This window comes from Benincasa hispida, chromosome 2 (genome assembly GCF_009727055.1).
Source record: "Benincasa hispida cultivar B227 chromosome 2, ASM972705v1, whole genome shotgun sequence".
In the NCBI taxonomy this organism is placed as follows: Eukaryota; Viridiplantae; Streptophyta; class Magnoliopsida; order Cucurbitales; family Cucurbitaceae; genus Benincasa; species Benincasa hispida.
Genome location: NC_052350.1, coordinates 3,389,060 through 3,406,072, shown reverse-complemented (window position 1 = coordinate 3,406,072; position 17,013 = coordinate 3,389,060).

Here is a 17,013-nt window from a genome sequence, read left to right as displayed (position 1 = left end):
ATGTTCAAGCCCCAAAATTAGCCCTTAAGAGAGCAATCTCTCTACTTATCCCTGCTTCGGGAAAGAAGTGAATTCCATGTTGTGGATTGAGTTTCCAGTTCCTAGATCAGACAAGTCCCCAAAAAGATAGCAATGTTGAGTTGGCAATCTAGCCACTCTCACCCATACTAATCAAAGGACCTCCCTTAAAGGCAGGAGTTCCCAAAACACTCAGGATTGAGGTCATGTCACCTATGGTCATTTAGGTTAGATGTAATTCTCTAGTATCAACGGCGTTATATACAGAGTCTAGTCATCTCGTGGTTCAGGTGTTATACAAACTCTTTGTATAGGACACCTCCGCTCCATGACTCCATTTGAATGGTCAGGATCTACCATTTGTAGTAGTTTACAACACTTGCAATCTTCTACAAAGCGGGCTGTATCCATAGTATCACCAGGATTAGGTATCCCACCTTATTCCTTATACTACAGACCTATTTAGGTTATCGCTTAAGGCATGATCCACTTGTATATCACATATACATGCTTAAGTTCACACAAGATAACGAAGGAGCTTTATTTATTGGATATGAGTAAATGCCAGAATTAAATAACACTTATTTTATTCATTGAACAATGTGTATCTTTACAAAACAACGAGACTCTGAGAGAATTAGGACACCAGTCCCAACAGTCTCCCACTTGTCCTAATGACTCGGGAGACTAATGTGCAATACAATAAAAAAATGTACAATATACAATAACAAATAAATCATATTTACTGTCTTGTCTCCTCTTTTGGAGAGTAGTGGATGGAGGTCATTTTCCACGAAGTTCGTTTCACACGATTCTTTCCACTGTAAGTAATCAGTCATTTAAAAGCTTGAAACGAAAATACTAACGAGTTGCTGAAAAGAAAAACACATTGACCTATATTAGGTTTTAAGCAAATACCCGTTGTAAAATAAAACAACATCCAATAAGGTTTTAGCAAAACTAACATGAACCCAGTGTGACATTTAATTTCGCAATGACACTTCAAAGGTTTAGGACAAAAGCCAACGAAGAGAGGTCAGTTTTCCCTCCTCTGAATTGAGAAGTTCTCAACTAGTCATTAATACCAAAACAACTTCTGTTCCTATTACGACAAGCCATCATCGATTTGGCCAAGAGATCATAACTTACTTAACAATCTCTTGTAAATGTGACCCTCCATTAAAGCCCTAGAGGTCCATCCCAAAAGGTCAATCCGAAGGGAAAAAAATACCAAAACCTAAAGCGACCCTATCCATTTCTGGAGTTCACCTTGATATTGCACAATTGCACAAAACCTATCCGAAGAGGATGCTTCCAAGACGACACAAGGCGTACAGAATGATCTCACATTGTGAACCAATGACAAAGACCATAGGACGTGTTGACCACACACCTTCACCTACTTACTATAAATACTCTCTCCGTTCACCTTGATATTGACTCATGCAACACCATCCGAAGGGGATGCATCCTGGGCATCTCAAGGCCAAGTATGAATCTCACAGTGTGAACATACAGAGAGAAAAATGAGTGGAATCATAGACATATCTAATACGCCTCATTCTCCCACTGAGTAATTTTATAACCTAGGGTTTAGCTTACTTAGAAAAAACACGACTAAGGATTTTAACTAAGTGACTTTTAGGTTTTCCCAAGAGTAACATTTACCTTGGATATATTAAACAACTTTTGATCATCATCCATTAAACTCTTTAACAGAATCTTTGACCAAATCGTTGCAATGCTTGTTGAAAATCTATCTAATTCACCTTTCCAGGTAGGTTCCCAGGTAGGGGTGTTACGTTTCCGTCAACTTAAGAACCCCAGCCTAGCAAGAACCCGCCTTAGACAAAAGGTCCCTTATAGATAGGTTTACAACAAATTTAATCTTTTATTCAAACCAATTTAATTCTATTAAACCGATTTTAAAAGATTAATCTAGGTTATTAAACTCTTTAAAACCATTTGAACTTAGGTCTATCTCAATCCAATTTTAAAATCCTTTTAAAACTTTTGTTCACCCTAAGTCTGCATGCAACTCTGAATTATTGATTTTAGGTCTAATTTCCTTTATAACACTTATAAACGAAAACAACCACAATGTTAAGCTAACACATGCAAGGCATTCATAACACTTATAAACAACCTACGTGTCATGCTCAATGCATTGTCCATTCATTGCTACTTCTTTTATATAACACTTATACAAAACAGCAATGAAAGAAGAAAAACATGTCATTCACCCTTAGACTATAACAATCATAATAAAAGGAAGATGCATGATAATGCTCACTGCATGCAAAATATAACTCTTATATTTCATGATGCATGCGCATGCTTGCAAGTAATTTCTTCATGCAAGATTATAACATTTATAATACATGATGCATGAATAATTGCACAACCTAAGGTGGGTTTTTAACTCTATGACAAAAACTTTGACATATAAGTACCATACATCACATGTATAAGCAATAAAAGTTGATGAACTGGGTAAAATTGCCTTAAAACACAAAAAGGAAAGCTAACTATTACAAAGACAAGGAGTCTCCAGTTCAGACAGGCAATCGAGTCTTGAACCGTTCAGCAAAGCATCGCTTCTCCAACCATCCATTGTGTACTAAGCACCCTGCGATCGTCTACACGATAAAACAAACCCTTTGCTCTATCGCTTACCAGTGCTCCAGAGTTAAACGATCATTTAACATTTACTATACGATCGTCTAGAAAAATTCAAACGATTGCTTAGCTATTACTACACGATCGTGTACCTTTACTAAGCGATGAAGCCTGAAGTACACGATCGCTTAGTGTGCTCTGCACAACGCCCACCTTCCGCGATCGTCTAAGGGACTACGATGCCGCGAAGCACCATCGCTTAAGCGATCGCTTAGCTAGTGTCTCCGTATCGCATACGCGCGATCGCATAGGTAGTAACTAAGTGATGAAGCTTGCAAACTATGTGATCGTCTAGCGCGTACCTTCTACTAAACGATGAGCATCGCATGCTCCCACTACGATTGTCTACCTCTAGTGCCTACGCGATCGCGCAACCAATGCTACACGATTGAGTAAATGATTTACCCCATCGCTTAGCATTAGCTAAACGATCGATTAGAAAATACTACATGATCGTTTAGAAAAAAAATATCTAAATGATCACTTAGTTAAATTCCAACGATCGTTTACCTGAGGCTACACGATCCGACCAACGCTTGGTCTTCTTCTTCGTTGAGAACTACATCGCCATGCGCTAAAGCTTTATCACGAACGACTCGACAAACTCGAACTTTTCGAATTACAGACTCGATTGCAAAGTTAATTTCGCTAAAAAACATAGGGGCCCTTACAATTAACACTTTGTAATACTGAAAGCTTTAACAAAAAGGCAATCAAACCCCAAACATTCATCATATTCATCCAAAAATGCAGAAAACGGTTAACCACAAATGTAGAAACCCACCATGATTGAAAAATGCGTTCAATTAAGATCTGTAATTTGAAATATCAGAGAACCTGGCTCTGATACCAATTGAAGGAAATCAGAACTCGAGATTTCCATGAGCAGCGGAATAAGACTATTCAAAATTACAATCATAAATGAACATATATTTACGTCGACTTCAAAACAGACGGTTATACAATTCATATAGAGAAATTACAGCATGAAAGTCTCAAAAACACAAAGGAAAAACTGTACAAACAATGGCGTAGCATCTCTACGCTTCGATGTGCACAAATGCTCGAACAATCAGCAACCTCGAATGCCTGATCTACACGACCGCAACACCGCACGAACACAGCATGAACACTTTGTACTCGTCCTTAATGATCTCCTCGGTCACGAATACTCCTCCGCAACCGCAACCTCTAGAAAACCTTGACGGTGTCGAGTTGAGTCTGACAACACCAACAAGGCTACCTTGGTATTCTCAGTGTGAGAATCCAGATGGTGGGCTATGTTCGGACTTGATATGAGGCAGACAAACGGAGGAAACAACGATCGCGTACACGACTGGGCAAGTGGGTGAAGGCGGAGACCTATCGTATAGGTCGATGCCCAATCGTTTAGATAAAGCTATGCGATCGTCTAGCAAAATCTATGTGATCATTTAGCCTATCGTTTAGCTCGGTTTGTCACGTACTAACTCTACACGATCGTTTATCTTGGGCCAATGATCGTCTAGCAAAACTATGCGATCGTTTAGTAAAAACTGCATAATCGTTTAGCTCACACCTGCATGATCGTTTAGCTCGCCCAGCCGTCGTTTAGTAAATTTGTATTTATTTAACGACTAACGTGAGTTTCTTTTCGCCGAGAGAAAACTCAAAACCTTTTCAATCTTTTTAAAAACCTCTTTTGAATAGGAAAACTATTTTCCTTTTAAACTCACAGTTACCATGATCCAATAACCACCCACTACTTTGGTTATTTAAAAGAAAAAGTAGTAATTATCCAATAATGAATATTATTATAAATATGAATGATAACCAACTTATCATACTATATTTATAACCTATAGTTTTAATATTTCATCTCAAGAAATATATAGACCATAGTTCTTTTTCTATTCCATGGTACTTAATGTAAATCTCATTTACATCAATCCTCCACTAGATGTATCTTGTACATCATACCGATTATATCATATATAATCAAAATACCTCTTGTCAATTTAAAGATTTCAAATCAACACCAAGAACTGATCCTCAATTGAATCCAAGCTACCAAGGGGACCTCATGAACCTGTAGCTCCGAAGCTCCAACGATACGTGAATAACTGACTAAACTCTTTAGTCACAGGATCCACCATCCGTTAACTACTAGGCACTCCACTAAAGACCGACAGTTGAACTCTCCTAACTACAGATATATTATGTGTCGATCTTAACCAATCAGCAGTGCGACAACCCTTCACAGATTACTCGTAAGTACAGCTGAGCCAATAACCATTATGCCTCTGTAGTTACATCTGTCTCCTTAAGTACGACTGATCCTTCTAATGAACATAAGTTATAGTCATACTATGAATGAGTCTTCTCTTCCAAAGAAAAGTTGTGGCCACTATGTTCAAGCCCCGAAATTAGCCCTTAAAGGAGCAATCTCTCTACTTATCTCTGCTTTGGGAAAGGAGCGAAATCCTTGTTGTGGATTGAGTTCCTAGCTCCCAGATCAGACAAGTCCCCAAAAAGGTAGGCATGTTGAGTTGAAAATCTGGCCACTCTCACCCATACTAATCAAAGGACCGCCCTTAAAGACAAGAGTTCCCAAAACACTCAGGATTGAGGTCATGTCACCTATGGTTGTTTAAGTGAGATGTAAGTCTCTAGTATCAACGACGTTATATACAGAGTCTAGTCATCTCATGGTCCAGGTCTTATACAAACTCTTTATATAGGACACCCTCGCTCCACATCTCCACATGAATGGTCAGGATCTACCATCTGTAGTAGTTTACAACACTTGCAAACTTCTACAAAGTGGGTTGTATCCGTAGTGTCACCAGGATCAGGTATCCCACCTTAATCCTTAAACTACAGACCTATTTAGGTTATCCCGTAAGGCATGATCCACTTGTATATCACATATACATGCTTAAGCTCACATAAAATAACCAAGGAGCTTTGTTTATTGGATATGAGTAAATGCTAGAATTAAATAACACTTATTTTATTCATTGAACAATATGTGTCTTTACAAAACAACGAGACTCCGGGAGAATTAGGATACCAATCCCAACAGTAAAGACCCATTTGCAACCAACTGTCTTGTGCCCTTTTGGTAGGACCACTTGATCCCACGTTCTATTTTTCTCAAGTGCCCTCATCTCTTACATGACAGCAGGCTTCCACTCAGGAATTTTCATTGCATCCTATATGCTACTTGATACCATCCCTGTATCTAGACTGGTGGTAAAGGCCCTAAACTCAGGTGACAGGTTATTGTATTGTACGTTATGTAACTATGCATATGGTACCTTGTACATGACGAAATATCTTTCCTTAGGGCTATCGGAAGATTGAGGTAAACATCATGCTCTTCCAGACTATCAGATTTCTCACTGTGATCAATAGTCTCCTCTGCCTGGGTTTCACCTTCAGAAGTCCTCTTCAAATCATCATCTCTAGTACCATTCACATTTTCTGGAACTGTTTCCAGATCACTATTCACCATTATCTCTCCATCTGCTATAGTGGTGCTCTCAGCACCTTTTCCTCCTTTTTTCTCACTACAACCGTTAGTCTCAGCACAAGTATCAATATCATTAATTTCAGGAATACACGTACCTGATGCCGGGTCTGACTCATGGATCGGAGCCGAAGATGCAACAGGTGGCATTATTTCCTTCCTGAGATTCTTCCTATAGCATGTTATCCATGGGACTTGATTGGTAGGGAGGAAAGAGCCGACATGTTCGGGAATCGGAGGTGACTCTAAGGGAACTGCATACGTGGACCAGTTAGCCTCTTCACTAGAGTTATCCCTTTTAAGATGGCTAACGGGAAAGAATGACTGATCCTTAAGGAAGGTGATATCCATGGAAAAAAATATTTGCGAGATGATGGGTGGTAACATTTATACCCACACTGATAAAACGGATACCCAACAAAGACACATTTTTTAGTACGGGGGGTGAATTTCATGCGATTTGGACTGTGAGAATGAACAAAGGCAACACCACCAAATACTCGAAGTGGAACACCTGAGACTAAACGAGTAGTTGGGTAAGACTCTTTCAAACAATCTAACGGATTTTTTGAGCACTCGGGAGAGCATTCGATTGATTAAGTGAGATGGCATTCCCCCATAGGTAAGATGGGAGTGATGTAGATAGCATAAAGGAACGGGTAACTTCCACCAAATAACGATTTTTTCTCTCAGCTACCCCATTTTGTGGGGGGTGTACGTGGAGGATCTCATACGATGAGTTCCATGAGCGCGTTCAGATCGCTCCGATCTCACAGTGACCAAAATAGAATAATATACATTCAACACATACAGCTATGTAAATAAATCTAATTATCGGCATGCTAAGAACAAACAAAATCATAAGGGATAGAGTTCCATACCAGTTGAAGACTATCTTCACACTTTGGAACCTCAATGCAACGGAACCCTCTAACAAATCTACCAACCCCCAGGGGGAACGTCGACTGCAATAGCACGATCAACGCAAACATGAACACCGCAACAGGGACGACACCACCACTAATAAGCCCTAGGTATTCTCAAAGTAAAAACCCAAAGGGTAAACATTGGTGAATTTGGTAGAGGACGGAGGAAAAATGAGGCATGTAGGCGATAAGCAAGTGGGAGAGAAAACAACGCTATCGCATACTAGAAGTGCTTATCGCATAGAGGAGCTACACGATTGTGTAGGATTTACTGAACGATCGTTTAGGAAAAGGTGTACGATCGTTTAGTTAAATCGGCACACTATAAGATCGTTTATAAAAGCTATCCGATCGTGTAGGCGAGAATCTGCGATCGTTTAGCGCAAGGAAGACGATCGTTTATGCGGAAAGGCGACTATCGTATAGGCTCTCGAGTGATCGTTTTACAAAATACCAGTGCGCTTTCACAAAATATTTTAGGCGAATTACGGATTATCAATTGCACGATCCAAAATGAAAAAAAATTTCATTTTTGACTCATCGGTTACCATAATCGATGCTGTCCACTAACCCACGTTCGAACGTGGAAAAAGGATTAATTATCATATAATTAATCAATTAATTAATTAATAAATTTAATCATATTATATTTTTATCCTATAGTTTGATATCACATATCTACTATAGTATTTTCTCTGTCTCTTATACACATCTAGATGTGTATAAGAGACAGCATATATACTATAGTATTTTCTCCTCTACTTGATATAAATCATATTTATAACTAATTTCCTCCAAAATAATGTATCTCATACATTTAGCCAATTATATCATATATAATTAACCAGTCTAATTATATCATATATAATCAAACTTCCTCTTGTCAATTTGAACATTTCAAATTAACCCAAATACTGATTCTCGACTTTATCCAAGCTACCCAGGGGACCTAATGGACCTGTGGCTCGAAGATCCAACGATACGTGAATAGCTGACTAAACTCTTTAGCCACGAGATCCACCATCCATTAACTGTCAGGCATTCCACTAAAGACCAACAACTAAACTCTTCTTACAACAGATATATTTCTGTGTCCATCGGATATAACCAATCATGAGTACGATGACCCTTCACAGATGCTCGTAAATACAGCTGGGCCAAATTACCGTTTTGCCCCTGTAGTTACATCTCACTTTTTAAGTACCATTGATTCCTCTAATGAACAATACAACATAGTCCAACTATGTGTGAACACCTCTTGGGCCAAGAGAAAGTGTGTGGCAGTACATCGTTCAAGCCTCGGAATCAGCCTTTAAGGGAGCCATCTATCTACTTACCCCTGCCTTGGGGAAGGAGTGAATTCCATCTTGTGTAGCTGAGTTTCTAGCTCCCAAATCAGACGAATCCCTAAAATGGTAGGTTTGAATTGGCGACCTGGCCACTTGCACCCATACAAATCAAAGGATCGCCCTCAATGGCAGGAGTTCCCAACTCACTTAGGATTGAGGTCATGTTACCTATGGTCATCCTAGCGAAGTGAAGTCTCTGTCATGAATAGTATTATATAACAAGACTTTAACACTTCGTGGTCAGGTCTTATACAAACTCTTTGTATAGGACGCCCCCGCTCGCATGTCTCCAACATGAATGATCAGGATCAGACCATCTGTGACAAGTCACAACACTTGTGACCATTCCACAAAGCGAGTCGCGTCCGTAGCGTTACCAAGATAAGGTTTCCCTCCTTTATCCATATACTACAGACCATTTTGGTTATCACTCAAGACATGATCCACTTGTATGTCACCACATACATGCTTGAGTTACATACAGATAACCAGGGATTTTATGTTTATTGGTTTGTGGTAAAGCAAATAAAACAAGTAAATGAGCAAAATACAAGATGTGAAGTAAATATTATATATTAACAACACAAGCGTTCGTACATACTGTTTACAAGCTACAGGAAACGAGACTTTAGAACATCAACCCCAACAGTATGCACATGAACTTTGTGGATAATCCCTTTAGAGGTAAGGAAGTCCTAGAAGGAGGCATTAAAGAATTCCCGCCCATTGTCACTTCTCAAAATACCAATTCTGGCATTAAATTGGGTTTCCACAGTGGCATAGAATTGTTGGAATACAGACAACACCTCGAACTTATCAGTGAGAAGAAAAACCCAAGTAACTCGAGTATGATCATCTATAAAGGTGACAAACCAGCATTTTCCTATGGAGGTTGTGGTTGTGAGGGACCCCAAACATCACTATGAACTAAGGTGAAGGGTTTGGATGGTTTGTAGGGCTGAGATTGAAAGAAGACACGACTTTGTTTGGCACGAATACAAACATCACAGTTTAAAGAAGATATATTAATATTGTGGAGTAAATGCAGAAACAAGTATTTCATGTATTGAAAATTTGGATGTCCTAAGCGATAATGCCATAACAAAAAATCATTCTCAGAAGTAGAAAAATTTAAAGAAACGAGACTAGTCTTATAATCATTCCTAGAGGAAGCATCATCAGTCAGGAAGTAGAGCCCCGACAGTGCCAATCGTCGTCTCCGAGCTCAGATCCTGAAATAAAACAGAGTCGGGTGAAAAAACTGTCTAACAACTCAGATCTCTTATAATTTTACTGATAGATAATAAATTATATGATATCTTAAGAACATGCAATACATCCCACAATACCAAACCCTCAAACCGAGATGAATTTCCTTTCCCTGCAATTGGTGCAAATGACCCATCTGCAATTCTAATTCGTTTGTTACCAGCACTTGGACAATATGAAAGAAATTGACCAGATGTGCCAGTAAGATGATCTGTCACCCCTGAGTCAACAATCTAGGTTTTTTTTTTTACCATTAATACTAATAAGGCCAAAAGACTAGACAATACCTGACTAGGCGATGGCACTGACTCCAACTATACTTAGGTTAGTCGTACTGTCTGTTGGGGATTGGTGCTGAGGGTTCTCATTCGTTGAGTCATTCACAAGGGCACACCCAGAGGTTGATTTGTCATGTGACTGGCGATGTTTACTGTTCGGGGGTCATTCATGTAGCTTCCAACACTAGTCTTTTATATGCCACGGCTTTTTATAATGCTCACAGACATGAGTGGGCTTCTTGTCGCCGTCAGAGCTGGAGGATTTAGTGGCAAAAGAAGCAGCATCAATAGAAGTAATTACTAGGTTATTTATTGCACTTGATCTATCTTCCTCCAGACGTATTTTTTAGCAAACTTCCATGAGGGAAGGTATAGGGTGTTGCCCCTGAATCCGAATCCAAATGGCATCAAACTTCGAATTTAGTCAGGCAAGGAAGTCATAGACATGATCAGCTTCCTCAATTTTTTCATACTGAGCTCCGTCATGCGCACACTTCTAGACTATTTCCCTACAGAGATACATCTCTTGCCACAAAAGCGACATTTTATTGAAATAGGACGTTATGTCCATAGTTCTCTGCTTGCATTCATGGGCCTGTTTCCGTAACATATAGAGCAGAGGTGCATTCTACCTCTTTGAATGAAGTTGTTGTACAACATCCCAAATATTTTTGGCAGTTGTAGCATAGAGTAACGCACTGCCAATTTGGGGTTCCATGCTATTAATCAGAATAGATCTCAACAACAAGTCTTCCCCCTTCTAGATCCATTCCTGAGTGTCTCCTGGTACAGGCTTAGGTATCTCTTCAGTCAAGTATCCAAATTTGTGACGTTCTTCCAACTTTTCTCCAGTAATAAATCCTACAGAATTTCCCATGGATCCAGACAAAATATTTGTAGTGGGTAAAATAGAGAAAGAATTTACCAGGTTTTTAGAATATATTGGTATGTTGGCAGATAATTATGGTTGAGAGTTCGTCCCAAGAATCGTTCCAAAATATGCAATCTGCTGTTGGAGATGGGAAAAATGTCGATGGAGATCATTCGTAAACCCTCGACCTAGATTTAAGGAACCGAAGCCAACTGCCAGATTGGAAGTCAAACCTGTCGGCCGCTGGGTTAACGAGGATGTTGCTGTGAAGATCTATCTGCCGGCACAATCGGGAAAGAAATAATCGGTTGCTGGATTGTAGATCCGGTCAGCGCAATCGGGAAAGAGACCGGCACAAAAAGATCGATCGAACTCATGAACTCGGAGGGCTGTGTCGTCTGCTCGTAGGATGACTTGACCACTAGAGGCGCCGCAGAATGGGTCGGCTGTCACGTTGGGTTTGTCGTTGGCTATTGCACTACTTGGATCGTCGTGACTTGCTGGATCGGTTCGACTGGAGTCGAGCGGCTGGAACTAGGTTGGCTAGGGTTGAGATCCGACACCGACTGGATGATTTTCAGTAGTGCGGCTTGGAGATACTGTTCCATCGCTTCTCGTATGGCTATGGTGATTTCGGCATTTACGGCCCCACTAGTTCCAATGGAGGTTGTTGGTGGAGACTTTGGTCTATTCTCATGATGATGGCTAAGGTTTCATTGCCATGCTCTGATACCATGTTGAAAAAGAGAGAATGAAAGAATACAAGGTTTACGTGGAAAATCCTAGATCAGGGAGAAAAAAACCACGATAGAGACTGATTTTTTACAATTGATTGATACACAAAGTACAAGAGAATAGGCCGAATAAATAGACAGTGGGAAGCCTTATGGTACATAAAATTACTAGAATACCCCTAGGGTAACAAGCTATCGACAATTAGTTTTTGCTAAACTGATTGGATTAAAATGAAAAATGAATTTTTGCACAAGTGTCTGATATAAGTATTTTTTTTTATATCATCATGTCTAGCTCAATTGTTACTTTACTTGGTGTCAAAAAATTAACTGGAGAAAATTATATAACTTGGAAAAATACAATGAATATAGTTTTGGTAGTGGATGACCTCAAATTCATTCTCATGGAGGAATGTCCTTCAGCCCCTGGGCACAACGCATCACGAGTGTTCGTGATGCCTATGAGAAGTGGACCAAGGCCAATGATAAGGCAAAAGTCTACATTTTGGCATGCTTATCTGAAGTTCTGGCTAAAAAGCATGAGACCATGATCACTGCACACCAAATCATGGAATTATTGCGTTAAATGTTTGGAAAATATTCCTTACAAGCCGTACATGGTGCTCTTAAGTTTATCTTTAGTGTGCGGATGGCTGAAGGATCGTCTATTAGGGAACATGTCCTTAACATGATGGACCATTTTGATACCGCTGAGATGAATGGAAGTCTCATAAATGAGCCCAGTCAGGTGAACTTTATAATGCAATCGCTACCAGACAGCTTTCTGCAATTCCGTAGCAATTGCGTTATGAACAAAATTGACTACAACCTCACCACCCTCCTAAACAAGCTATACATTTTTTAGTATTTAATGAAAGCCAAAATAAATAATAGGAAGGCAAATGTTGCCTTCTCCAACAAGAAAAAATTCATCAGAGGTTCGACTTCTAAAACGAAATTTGTGCCTCCCTCTTCATCTAGTGTGAAGAAGTGGAAAAAGAAGAAGGGTGGAAAGAGGAATAAAGCCACCACTGTTGCTGCACAAAAGGGCAAGAAGGTTAAATTCGCAAAAGGAATCTGTTATCATTGCACCCAAGATGGACATTAGAAAAGAAATTGCCCAAAATATTTGACTGAGAAAAAGAAGAAAAAAGAAGGTAAATATGATTTACTGGTTCTAGAAATGTGTTTGGTGGAAAATGATAACTATACTTAGATACTTGATTCAGAAGCCAGTAACCACGTTTGTACTTTTTTGCAGTAAACTAGTTCCTGGAAATAGTTAGCAGCAAGAGAGATGACTCTACGAGTTGGAACAGGAGAGGTTGTCTCCACGGTTGCAGTTAGAAGTTTGAAGTTGTTTTCTGAATTAAATTTTATGTTGTTAAACAATGTTTACCATGTTCCTAATTTTAAAAGGAACTTGATTTCAGTTTCATAGTTGTTAGAACACTCTTTTAATGTATCTTTTATTGGGGATAAAGCGTTTGTCTCAAAAAATGGTATGAGTTTTTATTCTATAACAAACGAAATAAACTTATATGTACTATGGTCATTAGTATCTAAAATGCTCCACAGTATTGAAATGTTCAACACTGCAATCACTGAAACTAAGAAAAGAAATTTTTCTCCTAAAGATAATGCTCATCTTTGGCATCTAAGACCAAGTCACATTAACCTCAATAGGATTGAGAGGTTGCTTGAGAATGGACTTCTAAACGAGTTAAAAGAAAATTTTTGTATGTGAATTTTGTCTAGAAGAAAAAATGACAAAATGACCTTTTACTTAAAAAGGTTATAGAGCCAAATAACCCTTGGAGCTTATACATTCAGATCTTTGTGGTCCGATGAGTGTAAAAGCTAGAAGAGGGGTTTGAAGATTTTATCACTTTTATGGACGATTATTCAAGGCATGGGCATGTCTACTTTATGCAACATACATCTGACACAGTTGAAAAGTTCAAGGTGTATAAGAATGAAGTTGAAAATTTGTTAGGTAAAAAAATTAAAATACTTTGATCAAATCAAGGTAGAGAGTACATGGATATTGAATTCCAGAATTATATGATAGAACATGGAATCATATCTCAACTCTCAACATTTGGTACACCTCAACGAAATGGTGTATCAGAAAGGAGAAATAGAACCCTGTTGGATATGGTTTGCTCTATGATAAGCTATGTTTCTCTACCTACCTCATTCTAAGGTTATGCAGTGGAGACTGCGGCTTACCTTTTAAACCAGGTTCTATCAAAGAGTGTTATTGGAACATCTTTTTGAATTATGGAGAGGTCGTAAATGTAGTTTACGACATCTTAGGATTTGGGGATGTCCAGCATATGTGCTTGTGGCAAATCCAAAGAAATTGGAACCATGTTCAAGATTATGCCTATTTATAGGTTATTCTAAAGAAACGAGAGGTGGTCTATTTTTCGATCCAAAAGAAAACAAAGTATTTGTATTGACAAATGCTACTTTCTTAGAAGAAAACCACATTAGAGAAAATAAGCCAAAGATCCAAATCATATTAAATGAAATTTCCAAAGAAACTGCTGAAACTTCAACAATAGTTATTGAAGAGGCGAGCACTTCAACAAGAATTGTTGATGTTGGTTCATCTAGTCAAACACATCCTTCTCAAGTGTTGAGAGAGCTCGATGTAGTGGGAGGATTGTAATCCAACCTACTCGCTATTTGGGTTTAATGAAAACTCAAACTGTCATATTAGATGATAAGGTTGAGGATATATCGTCTTACAAGAAGGCAATGGTTGATGTTGACAAAGATGAATTAATTAAAATCATGGATCAAGAAATGGAGTCTATGTACTCCAATTCTATCTGAGAACTTGTAGATCAACCTGATGGAGTTAAACCCATAGGTTGCAACTGGATCTACAAGAGAAAATTGGGCGTAGATGGAAAAGAGCAAACCTTTAAGGAAACATTACTAGCAAAGGGTTATACTCAGGTTGAGGGAGTGAACTATGAAGAAACTTTCTCACATATTGCTATGATTAAGTCTATCCAAATTCTTTTATCTATTGTCACATATTATGACTATGAGATATGGAAAATGGATGTCGAGACTGCCTTTTTGAATGGTAATCTTGATGAAACCATCTAAATGACCCAACTAGAGGGATTCACTAAACAAGGTCAAGAGTAAATTTTTTGCAGACTTAATCGGTCTATTTATGAATTGAAACAAGCATCTCGATCTTGGAATATAAGGTTTGATGTTGCAATCAAATCTTATGGCTTTGATCAAAATGTTGATGAGTCTGATGATTACAAGAAGATCATCAACAGTTCAGTAGCTTTTCTTGTGTTGTATGTAGATGATATCCTACTCATTGGGAATGATGTAGGTTACTTGACTACCATTGAAGAATGACTAGCTGCTCAATTTCAAATGTAAGATTTGGGTGAAGCACAATTTGTTCTAGGGGTCCAAATTATATGGGATCAAAAGAACGAATCACTAGCCTTGTCTCAGGCATCCTATATCGATAAAGTACTTGTCACATATTTGATGCAAAAATTCCAAGAAGGATTTGTTACTTTTTAGGCGTGAAATTATCTTGTCTAAGGAACAGTGTCCTAAGCACCTCAAGAGGTTGATGAGATGAGATAGATTCCCTATGCATCTGCAACACGTAGCCTTATGTATACCATGTTGTGTACTAGACCCGACATCTGCCATGCAATAGAAGTAGTCATTAAATATCAATCCAATCCAGGATTTTTCCACTAGACAACAGTTAAAGCTATTCTTAAATATCTTAGGAGAATGAGAAATTATATGCTTGTGTATGGTACTAAGGATTTAATCCTTACAGAATATACTGACTCTAGTTTTTAGATTGATGAGGATTCAAGAAAATTCACATCAGGATCAATGTTCACTCTAAATGGAGGAGCTATAGTATGGTGCAACATTAAGTAATGTTGTATTGCTGATTCCACCATGGAGGTTGAGCATATAAGCCTGTGAAGCTGTTAAAGAAGCCATGTGGCTCAGAAAATTTATCACAAATTTGGAAGTTGTTCCAAATATATCCTTGCCCATCACACTTTATTGTGATAATAGTAGTGTTGTGGCAAACTCCAAGGAGCCTCATAGCCACAAATGTGAAAAGCATATAGAGAGCAAGTATCATTTTATTAGAGAGACTAAGCAACTAGGAGATGTGATCGTCACAATGATTGCCTCAAAGCACAATATTGCTGATCCATTTATAAATGCTCTCACGGCTAAAGTTTTTTAAGGCCATCTGGAGGGTCTAGGTCTACGAGATATGAGTCGTCAAGCTAGGTCAAATTGGAGATTTTATTGGTTATATTGTATGCCCTAGTTTATTGTATTGTATATTGATACTTTACTTTACATTGTATATTTATACTTTAGTTTCCTACTCGTCTTTTATTGTATTTTGATACATTCCACTAGCTCTAGACAAGTGGAAGATTGTTGGCATTGATGTCCTAACTCTAATGTATCTCATAGTTTGTAGTTTTGTTAACACAAATTATTTATCAAATAAAATTAGAGGTATTTTACTTAACATTTAGACAGCATTAATTCAATCCAATAAACTAAGATCTAAGGTTATTTTATGAGACTTAAACATGTATGAGGAGAAATATAGATGGATCATGTTTAAATAATAACTTAAATGGTCTGTAGCAAATGGATAAGATTGGATACCTTATCCTAGTGACACTATGAATACGACCCGCTTTGTAGATATTATAATTATTGTAAAGTACTACAAATGATCTAATCCTGATCGTTCATGTGGAGATATACGGGCGGGGGTATTCTATACAAAGATTTTGTATAAGATCGAACAACGAAATGAATAGACTCTCTATATAACACCGTTACGAGAAAAGACTTACATTTCACTAGGATAACCATAGGAGACTTGACCTTAATCCTAAGTGAGTTATGAACTCCAATTTATGACAGTAGTCATTTTATCTGTATGGATGAGAGTGCTACGACTCAATAAGCCTACCATTTTGAGGATTTGTCTGATTAGGGAGCTAGGAGCGCAGTTACACAAGATGGAATTCACTCATTCTCAATCCTTGGGAAAGTAGATAAATTGCTCCCTTAATAGCTAACTCTAGGTCTTGAATAATAAGACCTCAACCTCTCATTAGCTCAAAAGGTGTTAGTTTATAGTTGAACTATAAACTATTTGTTCATTAAAGGAATTAATGGTACTTAAGAAGTTAGATGTAACTGAAAGGGTAAAATGGTATTTTGACCTAGTTGTAGTTATGAGCATTTGTGAAAGATCATCGCTCTATTGATTGGTTATATCTGTGGACACAGAAATATATCTACAGTGCGAATAGTGCAACAAT